The sequence below is a fragment of the Lathyrus oleraceus genome, chromosome 5 (assembly GCF_024323335.1).
Source record: "Lathyrus oleraceus cultivar Zhongwan6 chromosome 5, CAAS_Psat_ZW6_1.0, whole genome shotgun sequence".
In the NCBI taxonomy this organism is placed as follows: Eukaryota; Viridiplantae; Streptophyta; class Magnoliopsida; order Fabales; family Fabaceae; genus Lathyrus; species Lathyrus oleraceus.
The window spans coordinates 437,839,970-437,850,480 of NC_066583.1; the positions used below are offsets into that span (position 1 = coordinate 437,839,970).

The following is a 10,511-nucleotide window of genomic DNA, read 5'->3' on the forward strand; positions in this document are numbered from 1 at the left end:
CGTACGTGATGAGAGCTTCATGATGATATAAGATTTTTTGAATTCTGAAGAATTCTGGAAATTTTGGAAATTTTGGATGAATATTCATACTGTTCATCTTCATCTTCATGAAGAAGATGAAGATCTGCATATTTACGTCGGTTTCGCATCCTTTGCGTCGATTTGGACCGTCGCTAGCTGCCTAGGGTTTTTGAACAAAAAACGTTGCATTTCACTCCAGTGGCGCGCTCATTTTTGAATCCATACATGGATCGATTCCGGCCTGGCGCATATTTTCAAATGTTTTCAGCATTTTCACTTTTCCCTCCATATTTCATGTATGCTTCACATGTTTGATTTCAATTTTGTATCCAACTTAGAAAAATCCTAACTAATTGAAAAATGGCTCAAATCACTCCCAATTTTTTGCAAAATGATCCTCTGTTTGTCTAGTTTTTTATGATAATGATTTCAAAAGTTGTGCATGGCTGGTTTTTGATTTGTGTTAGAGTATGTGAACCTATGTGCTTTTGTGACCTTGCTTTGCTCAAACTATCATGAAATGCTTGATATTGATCCAAATTGCTTGAAATTTTGCATGAGTATTCTTGACATATTGATGGATGCTTGAGGCTTGATTGTGAATTTTTCCCATTTACCATTTCTGTTTTATGGACATGTTTGCATGGTGTGACAATTTGTGTCACACCTTTGGTTGTTCAACTTGTGCAATTTAATTTCCATGCCAAATGATTTTTGATGCTTCTGATTTTTTGTATGATGATTGGATTGGATGTGTTGAATGGTCATGAATTTTTCCAGAATTATTTGAATCATTTCTATTTTGTTTTGGAATTTTCATTCATAATGATCAAATGTGAGCCTTGAAATTGTCTTTGACTTCTTTTGCACATGAAATGCTCTTGCTTGATGATTTTGGTGTGATCCTTTTTAGGATTTGTTGATATGTGTTTGAAGTTGCATTGTGTTGAATTTCAGCTCTTGTTTTGAATTTTTTCTTCACCTTTGACCCTAGGCTTTGACCTAGTGGTTTGTTATTTACATGTGAGCTTTGAATTTCAGGACCAAGCATCCAAATGCCATGGTTGATGATGCTTCATCATTTGAATGTTGATATTTGCTTTTGATTGCTGACATTTGTTGTTTTGTAGGTTGATGATAAGTCACTTGAGTTTGCCTTATGGCTTATGTGTTGTACATTGGGATTGTCTGTTTGTTATTGACTGTTGTCTGTTGGTCTGAATTCTGTACTGATTGGTTTAGTTGTTTCCACAGGTACCTAACTTGCTTTAAGTTCATTTGAACTTTGCTTTGCTTTGCTGTGGTTGGCGTACCAACTAGGTATAATTCCTAATCTTCATGTAGTCTGGAAGACCTGCTGTTACTGGCAGGCACCTGTCTGAAGCCCTCCTTAAGAGGCAATGTTTGTGGTTGTTTAATTTTGTGCCAAGCAGGTTAAGTCCTCTTAAGAGGCAATTGGCAGATAAAAAGGATGTGTAATCTATCCCCTGCTATTCTGTTGTGTCGTTCATCTTTCTCACACCATGTGTTGATGCACTTTGAATAAAAACCAAAAATCTTATAGTGTCAGTCATGTGGAGAAGAGTTCCTTCATTTTGAACTCCCACACTTTTTATTGATTAAAGCTCTCCCAGGCCAGGGATAAGAGCTATGAGGCACACCCCTCACTCCCATTTCATCTGCTTCACCCTAACTCTCAATGTTAGGGTTAAGAGCTCAAAACACCCATTTCCAGTTGGCTTGTTTGTCAAGGTTGATATGACCCCTTGACTAAAGCCCAACCTTGCTTGAGCCCCCCTTGGTTGTGTATAGTGTGTGCTATTTGCTTTTGATGTTTATCTGTTTTGCTTCTCATCTCTTTTTTGTAGGAGTCATATGATCAACTTTTGAGGAAGTTGGCGTACGTAGAGATAGACTTGAGTTGACTCACTACCTGTGTGAGTCAAACTCTTGTTAGAAACCTCAACCTAGGACTATTGTGGATTACATGATAACTATTAGGCTCGAGTCAGTCTCCCTTCTAGTTTGTCATTTCCCAGTCTCTGGTTAGGAGAAAGTTTCTCCCCTGTTAAGGGGAACTACGTTACCCTGATCCTCATACCAGATGAGGTACGTAGGCAGGAGATCGTGCGAGATCTCTCCGGGCACCCTTTTCCTTTTTTGTGTGTGTTTGCTTGACAGCTAGCAGGCTCGAGTACCAGACTCCCTGTTAGTTTGTTTGTTCAATTTTTTTGTTGCTTTTGACGACTCAGCGTCCGGTTAACCTCTTGTTTGCTTGGAGTCTAACGTAAGTCCAACGATTGGCAGTCGGTTTCCTGTGTTTGTTTGTGTGGAGTCTGACGTAAGTCCAGCGATTGGCAGTCGGTTTCCTGTGTGTGTATGCTTGGAGTCTGATGTAAGTCCAGCGATTGGCATTCGGTTTCCCGTTTGTTTGTTGTGTGCTTGGAGTCTGATGTAAGTCCAGCAATTGGCAGTCGGTTTCATGTTTGTGTTTGTGTGCTTGGAGTCTGATGTAAGTCCAGCGATTGGCATTCGGTTTCCTCGTTTGTGTTTGTTGTTTGGAGTCGGACGTAAGGCCAGTCGTTGGCAGTCTGTTTCCACTTGTGTATTTGCTCTGATGTCTCAGCGTCTGTGCGTGTGTTTTGCTTCGGCGTGCGTGAGCCGAACTACGGTAGCTCTGGTTCTCATTCCAGATGAGATACGTAGGCATAGGATGCGATATCCTAGTGAGCCTGTTTCCCATTTCCCCGAACTACATTGACTCTGATGTTTGTTTCTGACAAACTACGTAGGACCAGGATGCGACATCCTGCCGAGTCCGCTTCCGTCTCCTTCCACCTGTGTTTTATTCCGTGTGTGTGTGCATTCTTTGAGCAGTTATCTAGCAACCTTTCTTCTATCTTTCTGAGCGTGGATCCCGTCGAGTACGACGGACGTGAGAGGGTGCTAATACCTTCCCCTTGCGTAACCGACTCCCGATCCTGGTAATCTCCGGTCGCAAGACCATTTCCTTTCCAGGTTTACTTCAAGCGTTTCCTTTCCCTCTTTTGGGATAAATAACGCACGGTGGCGGCTCTGTTTGTTTGTTTTTTCCCGCTGGTTGTTTTTCCCGGATGCGACAACCCCTTGAGACCTTCGCACTTATCCGGCCGATGGGTTACCATTTACCACCAAGCTTCCTTCTTGAAAGGCTATGTACCTGTTATCAATCAACTGTTGTACTTTGGCTTTGAAAGCGTTGCAGTCTTTAGTTGAGTGCCCTTCTGATCCGGCATGATATCCACATTTCTCATTTGGGTCATACCCGGGTGGGTAAGGTTGTGGAACCGGCTTAAGAGACTTTGTAACCACCAATGAGTTTTGAATCAGAGGTTGTAGGAGTTGGCTATATGTCATGAGGACTGGATGACGAGGATCATTTCTTCTTTCCAAGTTATTTTGAGGCCTATGCTAATTTTGATATCTCGGGCCTTGGGCTTGTTGATTTGGATGAGGAGCAAACCAGGATTGTTTGTAATGAAGACCAAAAGGTAGCGTTTGCTGGTACGAAACTTCGAGCATTGCTAACTGCTCATTTTCAGCCACTTGAGGGTTGGGATCAACAAACTTTTTTATATTGGCACGACGATCTTCAAATTCTTTTCCTTCAATCTGATCGTTGGATGCAAACCTCTTGGATCCACTATTCACTTCTCCTTTGCTTCCGTTGCCATGGGTCGTGACATTAGAAATCCAAGGTGATATCTCAATTCTCTTACCGGGAAACGATGATATCTCATTAGCCACCTCCCTGACTTCTTCCTTGTGGTACAAAACCTTGAGGGGTTTCTGAGGTCCTTTGCCTTTCTCGCTACTTGGCCCAAAAATCAAGATGTATGTACCTGAGCTTTCCTCCTTGAGTGTTGGTGACCTAATGTTAATCAATCTTTGCAGCTTGAACTTAAAACTCTTGCATTCCTCGATGGAGTGTCCCATTGTTCCAGTATGGTATTCGCACTTGACCTTCGGGTGATCTTCTTCAAAGACTAAGCTCTTTTTGTTAATCAGCTCTCGTACCAAGGCTTTCAGCGCTAAGCAAGAATCTAGGTCATGTCCCACTGCCCCTTTATGGAATTCACATGCTGCATTTGGATTGTACCACGGCAGGTATGGTGACGCAGGTGTGAGAGCTCGAGGGGTCAGCAAAGCATTCTGGATCAGTTGTGGGTAGAGCTTGCTATATGGCACCGGAATCGGGTCGTTGTGATTTTTGTTCCCCTTGTTCTGATTATGATTTTTGCTTTGAACATGACTTTGGTGATTTTGAGGAGGAATAGTCAGAGGATGTTGATGATGACATCCTAAGGGAGGTCTATATGCTGGTAGGTGAGGAGTTCCCATATAGAATTTCCCTTGACTTGGGGTAACACCAGATGGATGTGGAGTAGTAGCTCCCTCTGTTGTAGCAATGGGTATGGGATGGCCCTCTTTCCTCAATAAGGCTTGCAGGGTTTCCACGACCCATCCCACTTGGCTCTTCAAAAGATTGAGTTCCTCCTTCAATGCTTCTTGACCTTTCCTTAGCTCGTCCATCATCTCTTGAGACATGGTTCCTTGTTCTAAACGCGTGTCAGGAATCATTTTGCTGAATCATGGATAAAGGATGGATGAATTTTTTTTTTGTATTTTGTCTGGAAAATGACATGCATTATGATGAGATGCAGATGCAATGGAATGTGAATGAATGCAATGCAAGCCATGCATATTTGTTTTTTTTTTCAATACACGGGTTCAAAAGTCTGAGGTACTGATGAATCTGATTGCTTTCCAAGAATAGGTTCTCACCGGGTATGATCTAGGGCTTTGTTACAAAGGATCCCCAGAGTCATTGATTCACAAGAATGTTTGACGCTTACGGAAAATAATTTCCGGTCGTCAAATCCATCAAGGGAATCTATTTTGGGTGAGGTTCTCGTACCGACTCTTACGAAGTATTCACCTCGGGAGTCCGCACTACACAACCATCGACTTGGTTCTAGACAGGGTACTCAGAGTCATGGATTCAAAAGAATGTTTAACGCTTACTGAAAATACTTTCCGGTCGTCAACTCCATCTAGAGAATCTATTCCGAGCGAGGTTCTCGTATCGATTCTTACGAAGTATTCACCTCGGGAACCATACTACGCAACCATCATTTCTAGTTGGCCAAAGGTTCAATGTTCTAAAAGGTTCTTAGAGTCATGGACCCCTTTGAAACATTAAAGCTTACGAGGTATACACCTCGGGCGACAATATTTGCAAAAGGATCTACTCTAAGTGAGGTTCTCGTACCGACTCTTACGAAGTATTCACCTCGGGAGTCTGTACTACTCAACCATCGTCCTATCTTATGTGTTTTTACTCTATACTTGGGTGTAGAGTCTTTCCCACATGGTTTGCAATCAAATATACAAGTACCCAACACAGTGGAACCAACATACAACAAAAATATCAATATAACAATAAAGATGATAAAAGCAATAAATAAGGAAAAGCCATACAATTAAACAAACAAAGGCACATAAACGTCCTAACTAGGCCTGACTCACTTAGGGAACGACTTCCCCAGCAGAGTCGCCATCTGTCGTACCTCGGAAAAATGGGGATACAACCTAAGAGAAGCGCGATCACACGCTCGCAATGATGGACTGAACAGAGTCGCCATCGAACTTTATTTGTTCCTAAAAAGGAAAGGGGAAATATCGATAAAACCCAAGACAAAATGACAATGATTATGGTCGTCGCAACCAAATCAGGGTTCGGGAGTCGATTACGTGAGGGGAAGGTATTAGCACCCCTCACGTCCGTTATACTCAATGGGAACCATTAGGTTAGTTGTGCGCATTAATGTTAGTTTAAAATGTTAGGCTTTTCAAGTTATTAAGTGGGAAAGAAAGAAAGGAAGAGAGGAGAATATTTTTGGATTTTTGACAAAGGACTAAACCTAAGTTTTTTATTAGTGGGCCTGGCAAGATTTACAAATCCTACTCCTACGTATCTCAATAGAGAAATCAAGGCTTACGTAGTTCTGGGTAGAAAAATGTTTGTTTATTGGTCGATTTTAGCGAAAGCTACTTTGTGTCAAATCGACGAAAACATGGTTGGACTACCCAAAACAGGTGGAAAAACATTGCCTTGTATTGTTTTGAAACAAAGTACCTTTCATTTGAGAAAAGGTTTAAGAGTCAATCGCACGGTGGCGAGAAAATAAATTGATTGGTTTGATGTGTTTTGAGTAATGGCGAGAACTTGGATGGGTGAGATATCCATCTCGAATCCTAGTCTCAGGAGTACGTGGTATCCACCACGTTCCATTTCCATCTTATTTGTAAAAGTGTTTAATAAGAATTAAGTGTTTTCGAATTTGATTGAGAAAGGGTTTGAAGAAACCGCATTGACAATTTTATATGATGGTGACAGCTAAGATAGGCAAGGCATCCACCTGGAATCTTAAACTCAGGAGTGCACGGTATCCACCATGTTCCATTTCCATATTTATTGAATAGTGTTTAGATAGGAATTAAGTATTTTGAGTTTTGTTGTGAAAATGACTTGACATTAGATCAAGCATTTGATGAGCGATCGAGAAAGATTTGAATGAGTGTTTGCGAGAAAACAAAGTAGATAAATTTGGATGATGGCGAGAGCTAGGATAGGCGAGACATCCATCTCGAACCCTAGTCTCAGGAGGGCGTGGTATCCACCACATTCCATTTCCATCTTTATTGAAAATGTCTTGAATATGAATTAATATTTTTGAGTTTTTATTATGAGAAATGACTTGACGTTGGATCAAGAATTTGATGAAGGTTTGAAAGAAATGGAATGGAATGGGAGGAAGAAATGGATTGATTTGTTTATTGATAAAATACTCGACATTGGATCGAGTCTTATTTTTGATCTTTTGGAAATTGTTGATTTTATTCTTGTGTTAGTAGCTAACTAAACAGTCAAACAAATAAAGAAATGAAAAGCAGTAAAGTTATTACACATCGGGGGAGTGGGGTACATTTTGTCAAATGGGGATTCAAAGTACTGGAATAATTAAGTCGGGCCCAAACAAAAAATAATGCAATGTATGAGTGTAAGTGCAAGAGAACTGTCTCATTGTAAGAAGGCCCAAGAGTAAGCCATGTGAAGAAAATAAATAACACAACAAGTTATATTTACAACACACTTAAAACTTAAATCGAAAAAAAAGTAAGATCGGGATTTGCACGGATGGAAATTGAGGGACACACAAAACCTAAATAATGTGCTCAAAGCCGGTTTTCACATATTGACAATAGAAATGTCATCTATGATTAGTCAAAACGCGGCGAAATACTATCACTATATCGATAAAAATAATCATGGATAAATAACAAGAAAATTGCCAAATCCATAAATTAAAAATCGATGTTTAAACAATAAATCAAGGACAAACATTAAAATCAACAAGTGTCTAGAAAATGAGAATAATAAATAAATAAATAAATAAATAAAAGGAGTAAAAAAAAATACATAGAAAAATGAAAACAAAATGAAAAATGTAAGAAATGGGGTACAAGGTATCGAACCCGTACCCTAAGGCTTGCCAACCCACACCCTTACCAACTCAACCAAAGTCGTTTGTTGATATTAACTTGTATTCATTAATATATATATTCAAAACATGCGTTGCATTGATTAAAAAAAACAAGTTAACAAACTAGAAGCGTTAGCAGCAGACATGAACCAAACGGAAACTAGGAAACCACTGATTACCAACTAAGTCGAAGACGGAAGGAGTTACAAACGTTGGTGAGCTGCTTAAAAACCGTGTTGCCGTGAGTTGGCTTGTTCACCGAGTCATGTAGCTTCGACCTTCAAGCGTTAATCCGGCGCAAAGAGTATGACGTGGGGATTCAACTGGAAGATGGTGATAACGGTGACGGAGTTTCACGGTAGCTGGTTCAAAACGAAAATGGAAGGGGTGGTTCAATGGTAGGGTTTTCTTTGTGTGAACAGTCTTCTTTTTCCTCTAGGGTTTTTCGGCTCTTCCTTCATGAACAGTGGCCACCTATTATATATGACTGATAATCCTTTCTCTCTTCTATGTAGTGGAGGCTGTTCGTACGGAGGTTGGGAAGTTTTGTCCTCATCCCCAGTTGGTGGTCCCTCCCTCAATTCTCTTCATTTCCAAAACTTCACTATTGGTAAGAAAAATTTCACCACTGTAACTCACTTAATTGAAAAATTTGTTTTGGAATTAACTGATTTTGTGTGTTATGTCTTGCAGCAGTCCTGCTTGGAAATTGAATGATGCTTTGGCATGGTTTTCACATGACTTTGGGTGCGATTCGTTCGGAGGCAAAATGTTGCGGCATTAGCTTTTTACTGTGAATCAAATATTTTGCTCGGTACTCCACATTTCCAGGAATCGAATTGTAGAGATTCCTGTAGATAGTGTCAGACCCAGACGAAAGGTTATGTGCCATAAGGTACAATCCGTCCATATAGAACGCCCTGGATGGATAATGAAGAACTCGGTTTGCTTTATTAAAAAATTTAGCTCCAAATGAAATGGCTCACAAACTGGAAAGTCCTTCAGATGATGCTTGGTATCTAAAACAATAATGAGGGGCAGCCGTGATATTGGAGAGATTCTCATATGACCCTCCATGAAATGACTGTAAAGAAATGCCTTCCTTGCAAATAATCCTCCAATGAGACACTTTGCTCAGTGCTACTGATAGAAACTGCATATCCCTCCAAGTCTAGCAAAGCAAGGTTAAGGTGGGACTGGATATTTGTTTGAACTGGTTCCTCGTCAAATCCATCACGTATCTCTGGTGCACAAACTTCTTGTTCTGCCCATCTTGTTACTTCTTCATCACCATGAAGAAGTTTCAATATAACTCGGATTTGAGGTCGCAATCTAGGAACTCGTCTAATACAAAGAGTAGCAGCTAAAACCATTCTCTTGATCTGGCAATCATTGTATTTACTGCCAAGGCTTGGGTCAAGCAACTGGGAAATCTTCCCACTTTTCAAGATTGATGTTGCCCACATAACAAGGCTCTCTTGGCCCTTTGGAGATTCATTGTTAATGGGTTTCCTATTGGATAGAAGCTCAAGGAGTACAACACCAATTGCATATACATCATTTTTTTCAGTAACTCTACCGTGCATAAAATATTCAGGAGCTAGGTACCCAAATGTTCTGGCAACATCAATACAAATAATATGAGAAGAAGAAGAACCCCAACTAGCCAGTCCAAAATTTGAGAGTTGAGCCTCAAAATCATCTGAAAGAAGGATATTAGAAGATCTGACATCCCTATGGATTACAGCTCGGGCACAACCATTATGCAGATAATCCAAGGCCTCGGCTACACCCACAACCACTCAGTACCTCTCTTGCCAGCCAAATGAATTATAGTTAATTCTGTTACCGTGAAGGTTTTCTTCTAGGCTTCCTCTTGATAAAAAATCATAAACCAGTAATAAATGGTTTTCGTCTAAACAAAAACCAGATAGAGATATTGTGTTCTTATGATGCAAAGTTGTAACAATCTCAACTTCTTGAGCGAACTCTTTTACCACATTCTCCGACGGTTTCAAAATTTTCACAGCCAATTCCTTGCCTTCGGGAAGACACCCTCTGTAAACATCACTACTGCCACCTTTGCCAACCAAATTATTGGATGAGAATTTTACAGTTACAGCAACAAGTTCCTGCAAACTATACAATCTACAAGAAGCCGAGTACTTCTCCCCTAAAACCAACAATTCTTCAGGAAGGCTACCTGCACCACTGCAAAGGGTGAGAGGAGGTAAGATGATAGCAGATCCAAATGGCACAATGACACCACTCTCCCCATCCAGGGTAGACTCATCAATTTGATCAATATTAATCTGTTTATGATCTGGATAGACTACAGCTGAAGAGTGACTGCTGGAATGTCGTATTGCCCGTTGAAAAACAAAAGTATTTTTTGGTGAAGACTTGGATATATGCTTTTTATGCTGAAATACATTGCGAATGAGTGACCAACCAGGTTTTGTTTGTTTAGAATTACCCACCACAGAATCATCGTCAAGCTTTTGAAACGGTACCATAGCAAGCGGGTTTTCCATTTCACAATCATCAAGCAAGTCCCCTTGATTATATTCAGCTTCCAAAATCTCTCGCAGAGCACAACTTTCAGAATTCTTCACACTTTTATTAGTAAAAATCACCAACGACCTTGATGATAAATGTGGACCTTCGTGCATTTTGAACTATCTCGTAAGAGCCTTCAGTACCCACTCTCTGTAAGATGCATCAGAGTTGACGCCAACATATAGCAATTTATCAAAACGACCAGGGCGAAGAAGTGCGGGGTCTATCAAGTATTCTCTATTACTTGCACCTATAATAAATAGATCCTGTGTTGAATCACTTAAGCCGTCAATTTCTGCAAGCATCTGCGAAACCACTCTGTCCATAACACCCCTAGAATCTCCG

General features: G+C 40.4%; 1 pseudogene; it reads right to left on the reverse strand.

Annotated features, from left to right (window-relative positions):
• Nucleotides 1-8,668: 8,668 nt before the first annotated feature.
• LOC127081224 (protein kinase STUNTED-like) lies at nucleotides 8,669-10,279 on the reverse strand (annotated as a pseudogene).
• Nucleotides 10,280-10,511: the final 232 nt, after the last annotated feature.